This window comes from Manis javanica, chromosome 5 (genome assembly GCF_040802235.1).
Source record: "Manis javanica isolate MJ-LG chromosome 5, MJ_LKY, whole genome shotgun sequence".
NCBI lineage: Eukaryota > Metazoa > Chordata > Mammalia > Pholidota > Manidae > Manis > Manis javanica.
In genome coordinates, this window is record NC_133160.1 from 99660937 (window position 1) to 99669796 (window position 8860).

Here is an 8860-nt window from a genome sequence, read left to right on the forward strand (position 1 = left end):
CTTAAGTACACTTGGAAGTGTTGCAGGCATAGACTTTCATTATTCAGTGATAGAGCCACTTTAGATCTAATTGCTTTGGCAGGTTTGCTTTAAATCTTCCATATTTTCATTCATGCTAATCTACCAAGCAAGTCTTTGTTCAACCAGAGCATGGCTATGGAATATTTTATTGAATCAAATGCTTTACTTTTTATGGGAGGAAAAAATAATAATAATACTCCATTCAGTAGGATTTTAATGACATTTTAAATAAACTGCAACCACAGAAAATAATACCAAAATGATTGATAACAAAAATGTATATCTGACTAATATCAGATATATATATATATATTTGCTCCCTGAATTAATCACTATTTAGATCCTCAAATATGCAAGTTATTAAAGCCATCCATATACAAATACTAAATATACGCAGTACATCAGTGTCTTTCACACAGAATTTTAGATAGAGCATAGCCTGCTTACTTGGTAAGATACTGGTCTTTCCTTTTTAGTAAGTACAGTGTCCAACCTTTGAAAACATCATGGTCAGTACTAGTTTTAACATACTGCTTATTATATTCAGGACAGTGATGGGGTGATGAAGATGAATGAAGTACAAGTATGAATAAATGTTTTTATTTTCAGAAAGCTTCACAAGTGAGTAGCGATCTTTAAAAAAAAAGGTGAGTTTCAACACAGAGACAAATGGTCACAAATCATGCATCTCTTTCATTTAAAGTAGCAAGAGGCAGGATTGATGATGTGTCTCCACTAATAACTAGGCAAGTACTTATCAGAAATGATGAAACCCCATTTTCCTCTCACATATGCAGTTGACACTGCTTTGGGTCCCTATTAAAAAAGAACAGAAAAATAAATTTTAAATGCAAACTAATATTTTTATTTTGGAAAAATAAATACAGCTCAAGAAGTCAGCATAAACACTGGTAATTTTAGATTTTCTTCTGGCACTGCCCTATTTATAAAGTTTCTAACTATTTGCACTGGAAAACACAAAGTGACTGATTTTTAAGTATAATACATACAATTTGAATATGAAAAAACATGATGGTCTGTTTTATGCCTTTCATTGGATCTTTCTATTTTTCCTGCATCACTAAATATTTTAAGCAAAGCTCTAAATAATTTCAAGATAGGTATGCAATACTAAAAATTTCAGCTAAGTACAAGGCTAGTTGTGATTTTTAAAAATTATCTAAATAAGCTTCATGGTTTAGTTCATTATAAACAGTGTTTCCAAAATTGTCATATAAAGGACAAAATTATTCATGAGTTTAAAATATAAATTTAATTACTTATCTCCACTTCTCAAAGATGAACAAATTTTTAAGAAACACTAAATGTTGGGATTGACTAAAAGGAGCATGAAAATTTACTAGTCCAGCTGCTGTAAATTATCTCCCAGTTGATACTGGGTTAACAATCTTATCCCCAACACAAAGGTCAAATTTATTTATTACCAATTGATTATCCATGAAACAGATGTGGACAATTTCACTAACATTAGACTCCCACTATTTCTGAAAGAGCCACCAAATAGCCTTGCCCTACAACAACAAAAGAACATACAAACATTAATGAAGAAAACCGTAGTAAGACTCTATATCTATTTATCGAAGTGGTTAAGAACATGGATTTTACACCCTAGCTCATGGATTGGCCCCTGTTCTATTACTTCCTGTATGAACTTGGGCTATTTGCTTATCTCTAACCCTCAATGTCTTAATCTTTAAAATGAGGAAAATATCACCTAACCCATCAGGTTACCATGAGGACAAAATGAGTTAATATGTGTAAATTCTTAGAACAATAGCTGGTAACTCCTAAAAGTGAGAGTACTGACTATTACCTGCAATTGCAAATGTCACTATTTTTGAAATAGATGTCGTAAGAAGTATAAAGTTCTTACCAAAAAAAAAAATACCTTTCAAATTCTAAAATGAATTTCATTACATCTTTTATTAAGGAGATGAGCTACTTATAAAACAAAGCATCTGGAAAAGTGAAGAAAATCAAAGATGGTATTCCTATTCCTATGTCTATGAGAGGAAAGCAGACATACAGATGAGTGTGGGTCAAGTTTCAGCTTGACAGAATTTTGTCAATCAAACAGAGGAAAGTACAGTTTATCTAAAGCCCAGCAGCTGTAGTACTAATTAAAAATGAATTCATAGAAAATACATTTAATTTCCAATCCTTAGGTTTGTCCATTATAAAACCAAAATCAAAACAGTTGTCATATAAAGTATAAATGAGACAGATGTTGTTAAAGCAGTTTATAGACTAAAACTTCCCTGAGGAATGTGGTTGTGCTTATTACTGCAGGTGCACTGATACCTGCCTTTCTGATCCTTCTGATTATAAAGCCCCTTAACTCTATGACCAGAAGCACATCAATACCAACACTGCACCAAAATAAGAAAATGTACATTTTCTTAAGAATACATAGTCTTTGCATACTTTTCTTTTCTATGCTGTCAACCCAGGTATATAGCAATGCAAATGATTTGTATACATATTTTTATTTTGGTATCATTAATATACTATTACATGAGCAACATTGTGATTACTAGATTCCTCCCATTATCAAGTCCCCACCACATACCCCATTATAGTCACTGTACATCAGTGTAGTAAAATACTGTAGATTCACTATTTGTTTTCTCTGGGCTATACTACCTTCCCTGTGACCCTCAACCGCTACATTATGTGTGCTAATCATAATGCCCCTTTTTCCCCTTATCCCTTCCTTCCCACCAATCCTTCCCAGCCCCTTTCCCTTTAGTAACTGTTAGTCCATTCTTGGGTTCTGTGAGTCTGCTGCTGTGTTGTTCCTTCAGTTTTTCTTTGTTCTTATACTACACAAATGAGTGAAATCATTTGATACTTGTCTTTCTCCAACTAGCTTATTTCACTGAGCATAATGTCCTCCAGCTCCATCCATGTTGTTGCAAATGGTAGGATTTGTTTTCTTCTTATGGCTGAATAATATTCCATTGTGTATATGTACCACATCTTCTTTATCCATTCATCTACTGATAGACACTTAGGTTGCTTCCATTTCTTGGCTATTGTAAATAGTGCTGTGATAAACATAGGGTGCATATGTCTTTTTCAAACTGGGCTCCTGCATTCTTAGGGTAAATTCCTTAGGGTGAATTCCTAGGTAAAATGGTATTTCTATTTTGAGTTTTTTGAGGAACCTCCATATTGCTTTCCACAATAGTTGAACTAATTTACATTCCCACCAGCATTGTAGTAGGATTACCCTTTCTCCACATCCTCGCTAACATTTGTTTTTGTTTGTCTTTTGGATGGTGGCCATCCTGACTGGTGTGAGGTGATATCTCATTTGGTTTTAATCTGTATTTATCTGATGATTAGAGATGTGGAGCATCTTTTCACGTGCCTGTTGGCCATCTGAATTTCTCCTTTGGAAAAGTATCTGTTCAGATCTTCTGTCCATTTTTTAATTGAGTTTTTTGTTTTTTCTTTATTGAGCTGCATGAGCTCTTTGTATACTTTGGATGTCGACCCCTTATCAGATATGTCATTTATGAACATATTCTCCATACTGCAGGATGCCTTTTTGTTCTATGGGTGGTGTCCTTTGCTGTACAGAAGCTTTTCACTTAATATAGCCTCACTTGTTCATTTTTGCTTTTGTTTCCCTTGCCCGTGGAGATATTTTCATGTAGAAGTTGTTGCTTATATTCAAGAGAGTTTTGCCTATGTTTCCTTCTATGAGTTTTATGGTTTCATTCAGGTCTTTGATCCATTTCGAGGTTACTTTTGTGTATAGACTTAGACAGTAATTCAGTTTCATTATCTTACATGTAGCTGTCCAGTTTTGTCAACACCAGCTGCTGAAGAGGCTGTCATTTCCCCATTGTATGTCTATGGCTCCTTTATTGGATATTGATTGACCACATATGCTTGGATTAACATCTGGACTCTCTATTCTGTTCCACTGGTCTATCAGTCTGTTCTTCTGCCAGTACTAAATTGTCTTGACTACTGTGGCTTTTTAGTAGAGCTTGAAGTTGGGAAACAAGATCCCCCTTGCTTTATTCTTCCTTCTCAGGAATGCTTTGGCTATTTGGAGTCTTTTGTGGTTCCATATGAATTTAGAACTATTTGTTCCAGTTCGTTGAAGAACACTGTCAGTATTTTGATAGGCATTGCATTGAATCTGTAGATTGGTTTAGGCAGGATTGCCATTATGACAATATTAATTCTTCCTACCCAAGAGCATGGGAGGAATTTCCATTTATTAGTGTCCTCTTTAATTTCTCTTAAGAGTGTCTTATAGTTTTCAGGGTATAGGTCTTTCACTTCCTTGGTTAGGTTTATTCCTAGGCATTTTATTATTTTTGATGCTATTGTAAATGGAATTGTTTTACTGATTTCTTTCTGCTATTCATCATTATTGTATAGGAATGCAACAGATATCTGTGTATTAATTTTATATCCTGCAACTTTGCTGAATTCAGATATTAGTTCTAATAGTTTTAGAGTGGATTCTTCAGGGTTTATTATGTACAATATCATGTCATATGCAAACGGTGACAGTTTGACTTCTTCCTTACCAATCTGGATGCCTTTTTTTTTTGTTGTGTGTTTCCTTGCATTGTCTGATTGCCATGGCTAGTAACTCAAGTACTATGGTGAATAAAAGCGGAGAGAGTGGGCATCCTGTCTTGTTCCTGTTATTAGAGGAAAAGCTTTCAACTTCTCACTGTTAAGTAGGATGTTGGCTGTGGGTTTATCACATATGGCCTCTATTGTGTTGAGGTACTTGCCCTCTATACCCATTTTGTTGAGAGTTTTTATCATGAATGGATGGTGAATTTTGTCGAATGCTTTTTCAGCATCTATGAAAGTATCATATGGTTTTTGTCCTTCCTTTTGTTGATATGGTGGATGATGTTAATAGACTTTTGAATGTTGTACCATCCTTGCATCCCTGGGATGAATCCCACTCGATCATGTTGTATGATCCTCTTGGTGTATTTTTTAATTCTATTTGCTAATATTTTGTTAAGGATTTTTGCATCTATGTTCATCAGGGATATTGGTCTGTAGTTTTTCATTTTTGTGCTGTCTTTGCCTGGTTTTGTATTAGAGTGATGCTGACTTCATAGAATGAGTTTGGAAGTATTCCTTCCTCTTCTAGTTTTTTGGAAAACTTTAAGGAGAATGGGTATTATGTCTTCTCTAAAAGTCTGGTAAAATTCACATCTTTCTTGTGATCTATTCCTTGAACCAAGGACAAGCTCCCTGACCAAACTTGCCTGGAATTAGAATGGTAGCTGTTTTTCCAGGCTAAATCAGAGGTAATAAATACTAAAGAACAGATGATACTAAGAGGAAAAAAAATCTGCAGATCATACCCTTTTCATTTATCAAAATTAGACATGAGAAAAAGCATAAGGGAAAAAGTATTATTTTACATTCCCTAAAAATTTAATGACATTTTACATATTAAAATATTCCTGATTTTTCTATTCTTGCATTGTAGATTATAATTCTACATCTGTGTTATATAAATTTGGTCCCATTTTCAAAAGCCTAGAAATACAGGAATATAAATATTAGGAGGTTACAGAATCATATATCAAAAGAACAGTATTTATTTCACTTATTCTGTATTACTACTTTACTTGAACATTTTATTTTGAAACATTTTTCCTATTTAAAGTATATTTTCTGCTTAAGTCTTGGGGAGGTAAGAATGTTACTTCCTAGATACCCAACAGCAGTTAACTTTCAGCAAATGCCAGCTCCAAAGCAATATAATAGCAGTTCATAGATTATTTCAGGAAATCTACCCCTTTCATTATTTGTCAAAGTCACAGGAAAAAAAATGCATTCTAAGAAAATGCCTATGAGTGCATGAATCATCCTAATATGGAAACTATGGTCTTATTTTAATATTCATAATCTGTACTATTTTTACTTTACTTTTCAGTTTTATTATTGCACATATTAACCAAAGATGCTAAGTTTTAGCTCCAGAATTAAATACTTCCAAAGATTTATGACATAGTAAAGGAAAAAATATATATAATTTTGAATATGAGACACTTTCACAGATTAAAAAAGGTATTAATAAAGCCAAATAATGGAACAATCATAACATGATCTTTAAAATTATTGCATAAAGATCATATTCCTCTAACAGACATTTTTAGTCATTTTCTATATCCACAGACTATGAATTTAAAAAACAAAGTCACTTTGAACTCATAGATACTGAAATGCTGAATAGTCAACCCAAGTCTATGGACAATGTGAATCCAAGTATGAATGCAGAGCATAAAACTGAAGAGAACAGCAATAAAATTTTATTTTAAAGGCAGTAACATATTACACAATAGCAGGCAGTACTACATTCACTGTTTCTTTTACCCTTCCTAGTTTTCTCTTACAATGTAACTCTTTAATTATTTAAGTGTTATTTTGATTATGTGGCATTCTACATTCACTTAGTTGAGGTTACCCTATGCATAAAAAATGATGTATTTTGTTTGTTAAATTGGAAAGGTGCTCTGCTCTCAGATTTTGATCTGTAATCTAACTGGGGCCTACAAGATCAGAATATCTTAAAGGTAGAAGGTAATAAGGAATAGGATTAGCATTTCAAATGTCATCTAGGAAGCTAATAGAATTTTTTAATATATTTTTAGTATATCACTTGAATCCTATGTGATCTGGAAGTTTATTGGCCATCAGACTTTTCTTCTCAAAATAATACATAGCCAGAAAACAGATTATTATTTACCAAAATAAACATGACACAATGGTGCTAAAATTTAAATATTACTGAAGAAGTTATTAATTTAGATAAGCAGATCTCTATGAATTTTAGGATGTTAGATAACAGTTTAATAATTGAATGATACAAAAAGGTGTATTACTGATTCAAAATTTAAAAAATGGGATATTTGAATTCACAAGGGGGAAACTAAGCCTAAGAATAAAACATTATAAATGAAAATTTTCACAGGCATATTACTTAGTGATTACAACAGTCTGAATTACCTGAAGTTGGTTCCATTGAACTGTGATGTATTGAAATCATAGAAAACCTAGGTGATCATAGTCTTCTCTAAGCACTCTAAATCATCAAGGTCAGCTAAGGATCCAGTTAGCTTTCCATGCCTGAAATGTTGACTAGATATTGTGTAATTATATACCATTACTTTATCACTTCTTTTTCCTCACTAAACAAGCTTTTACTCAGCTGCTTCCCTATGTGCATTGACTAAATTAGAGTCCACATTTGCAAAAACTTCAACAAACTTATATCCAAGGCAGTTGCAATGAAGGAATTATTAATAGTTGGTGGGATGAATGTCACAAGAGGTATGTAGTGATCCACATGTACCTGACTTTTAAGCGCTTTACTTAAAATAATCTATTCACCTAGTTGTCATATTAAATGGGGAATAGGTATCATCCACTAGGTTTTTCAAATTATAATTAATTCAACGAATAGTAAAGGCTGCCTTCTGCAATAAAGTTGCCCTGGCAAGAATGTGAACATCACCTACCTATAACTTGACCAGGCAAATTATAGGAGCAAGTTCAGGAAAACTATGGGCTACACTAAAGTGAAGTTCCAAGAAACAAATTCCAACTGTTAAGTTTTTGGAGAAAAAGCAATGATGAAACCTGACAAGTAGTTACTATCTTTCACTTAAAATAAAAAACAAAAAAATATCTAGGTGTTGAAGTGCCTTATAAGCAATGGATACACAAATATCAGTGTTTGGGGTGATGCAATATGAAAAGAACTTACAGTTCTCTTACATGTATTATGGATGTCAGCAAACTTACAGTGAATATGGGACCTATGGGCACAGTTCAGGCTGAACAACTGTGGGAAATTCACAACCTCTCTGAGCATCAGTTTATTTCCCTGTAAAATGAACAAATACTCTTTTATTCTATATTAAGTCTAGCAGCTAATACAGCTCCTTTCCAATCTTTTTTCTTTCTCCCTCTCTAAAGAAATCACTACCCAAAATTTGGTACACAATATGCATCTTTATACATATTATGTATCCATATATACTTTGTATCCATATGTCACTTTGATTTGCATGTTAAAGACTAATATAAATGGTGTTAAACTCTTACAAGTGTATTTCTGTGAACAGTCAGTAAAATTGCTGCCATTCATTCCCTATTTTAAAAAATGCTGCATTGAACTTTTTAAAAATGTATTCTGACACATAAGTGCAAGAATTTCTTTCATGTAAAACCTGAGTGGAACTGCTTGATTACTGACTCTTCATAACTTCAGCCTTACTAGATATTGCTAGTGTTTATAATGATTTATACTCTCACAAGAAATGCACACTAACAATACTCTGGATTCCTGCCAATACTTAGTAGTGTCAAACCTTAGTTATCATCATGAGTGCCATAAAATGACATTCTACTGTTTTAATTTGCATTTCCCTAATTATAAGTTTGAGCATATTTCCATGTTTACTTTCCAGTGAGCTGCCTCTTTTATAAGTTGTCAGCTCATATCTTTTAATGCATTTTTTTTCTGTTGGGTAGTTGTTCATACTAATGTTGGGTTGCCGGCTTTCCTTATACATTCTAGGTACTTAACCAGTAAAACTTGCTAGTAAGATATTCCTAATTTTGATTTTAAAAATACCAATAGCTCCTACAAAATCATCAATTACTTCTTTTAGGTTTTTACTTTTAGGGTCTTTTTGAAGTTACCCATCTCAACTCAAAGTTAATAAAAATACTGTTCTATACTTTCTTCTCTAAGCTTTTACATTTTGTGCATTTTTTAAATTTTTTCAATTTCTGGAAGCTAGAAGTATAA

General features: G+C 33.0%; 1 protein-coding gene across 8 annotated transcripts in view; it reads right to left on the reverse strand.

The window, feature by feature from the left end:
- The window catches only part of CCSER1 (coiled-coil serine rich protein 1), a 1413823-nt gene that overhangs the window by 1390062 nt on the left and 14901 nt on the right, over positions 1-8860 (reverse strand). The gene's annotated exons all lie outside the window — the stretch shown is intronic.